This window comes from Rutidosis leptorrhynchoides, chromosome 5 (assembly GCF_046630445.1).
Source record: "Rutidosis leptorrhynchoides isolate AG116_Rl617_1_P2 chromosome 5, CSIRO_AGI_Rlap_v1, whole genome shotgun sequence".
Classification (NCBI taxonomy): Eukaryota; Viridiplantae; Streptophyta; class Magnoliopsida; order Asterales; family Asteraceae; genus Rutidosis; species Rutidosis leptorrhynchoides.
In genome coordinates, this window is record NC_092337.1 from 413,284,618 (window position 1) to 413,286,768 (window position 2,151).

The window sequence follows — 2,151 nt, forward strand, 5'->3', positions numbered from 1 at the left end:
ATAATTGGAAGATTGTGGGTAACTTTTTCACGTTGATCAAAGATACGTACGTTCATGTGTTGATAGACGAGAATCCATTCGAACACATCCAACACTTTAATGATCTTTGTGATATCTACAAAAACAAAGATGTCACCGATGATGCTTTTAAGTTAAGGGCATTCCCCTTTACTCTTCAAGGAGAAGCAAAAGTTTGGTTAAGGAGCTTACCATCCAATTCCATAAGAACTTTTCAAGATTTAACCAATGAGTTTATCAGTTACTTCTTCCCACCGTCAAAAGTGGAACGACTTCGAATGGAGATTAATGGGTTCACCCAACGGGGTGATGAGTCTTTGTATGATGCATGGGTACGATTCAAGAAAATGTTAAGAGTTTGCCCACCGCACAATTTGACGAAGAAGGAGTACATCAACACATTCTACCGGGGTATTAATGCTTTGACGAAGCAATATCTTTATTCTTCATTCGGTGGGGTATTTATGTATAAATCACCAAGTACGGCCGAAATCATATTGGAAGACATCTCGATTAACACATATGAATGGGTACCTTCACCGCGAGATTTGACAAGGAAAAGTGTAGGACAAATCGAGAGTGATAAAGGGCAAGTGATGCTTGCAAACTTGAAAAATCAATTTCAAACGTATGGAAAAGAGTTGAAAAAGCTTCAACAAACGATAGTCGCAATGCAAGTAGGTTGTCAACGATGCGAGGGTTCACATCTCACGAAAAATTGTCCTCAAATTACTCAATGCAATCATGTTGATCTAGATGACATTCCCATGAATTCGGATGCTCATGTGAACTATGCGAGTAATCAAAACTATCAACGGGGAAGAACATCAAACCATGGCTACTATAATCCTAATCAAAAACAAGTGTCATTCAACAACCAAACCAATATACCACTCGGATTCACAAACCAAAACCGAAACCAAGGTTACAACAACAACTATAACCAAAACCGAAACAACAACTTTCAATACCAAAACCAACAACCTTACAACAATCAACCTTATAACAACCAAGCCAATTCGAATTATCAAAACAACCAAGGTTATCGTCAACCACAAAAAAACCAAGGTTACAATCAACAACCTCAACAAAACATTCAACAATCCCAACCTTCGAGGAGTTTAGAAGAAATCATGCAAAACTATATCAAGAAAGTAGAATCAACCGAAGCTTTCCTAATGAAAGAGAACGAGCTCTTGAAGCAACAAATATGTAAGATCCTGTTTTCTTTTTGGGTTTGGACGCCGTCCAAACATTTGGGACGTCATCCCAGTTTGAAGACCTGGACGCCGTCCAAAATTTTGGACGCCGTCCAGAATAGCTGGCAGACATGTCTTTTTGCTATTAATTATTTTAGATGGGTATTTTGGTAATTTCACTTTTTGGACGAATTTTAAAGCCCTAGATCAGTTTTGGGAGTCTCATTACTCCATTCACAACCACCAAACATCATCTACTTTAATTCTAGAGAGAGAGTGCTCTTAAGTGTGAGAAAGCTCAAATAGGAGAGGAAGAAGCTTGTTTCGGGTTCTAGCTCGAGCATTGAAGTTGTTCATCTGATCGTTAGCTTCGTTTTGATTGTGGTGGTAAGCCCTAAAATTGATTTCTCTAGTAAATATGTTTAAGGGTTAGGGTTTGGGTTAATGTTGTACATAAAACCCATGTATGAGTGATTTGGGGGTTTTGGGTAAGTTTGGGTCATGAAGACCCAAATGGTGACTAACTTAGGGTTTTGAAATGTTAAAATGTGTAAATGGGTCTTAAAGGCCTAATAGATCACTAGTACACCTATAGTTAGTGTTAGTGGGAGTCATTTGGGTTGTGGGTGACCTAAATGGGTATGTTGACCTTGAAATGGGTCAAATGGGTCTTTGATGACCTAGGTTGTCTTGCATGTATGAAAACGAGTTAACTTTGTGGTTAAAAGTGTGTTAAGACCTTAATTGGCTAGAGTTAGGGTTTTTGGTGGAGTTAACCCATTATTAGGGTTAAAGGTGCAAAATGGTTCGGGATTGCACTTAGGGTCAAAAGACTCTAGATTGTTAAGTGAGTTGCTTGACCGACTTGAGTTGTGAATTGATTATGTGCTAAAATGTAATAGGTACGTTACATTGACGTTGCAAGTTCGGTTAT

The 2,151-nt window shown here is 38.4% G+C and overlaps 1 non-coding gene across 1 annotated transcript; it reads right to left on the reverse strand.

Annotated features, from left to right (window-relative positions):
• Positions 1-287: 287 nt before the first annotated feature.
• Positions 288-394, reverse strand: LOC139851150 (small nucleolar RNA R71). Its single transcript, XR_011760509.1, has one exon. It is a non-coding gene; the product is annotated as a small nucleolar RNA R71 (small nucleolar RNA).
• Positions 395-2,151: the final 1,757 nt, after the last annotated feature.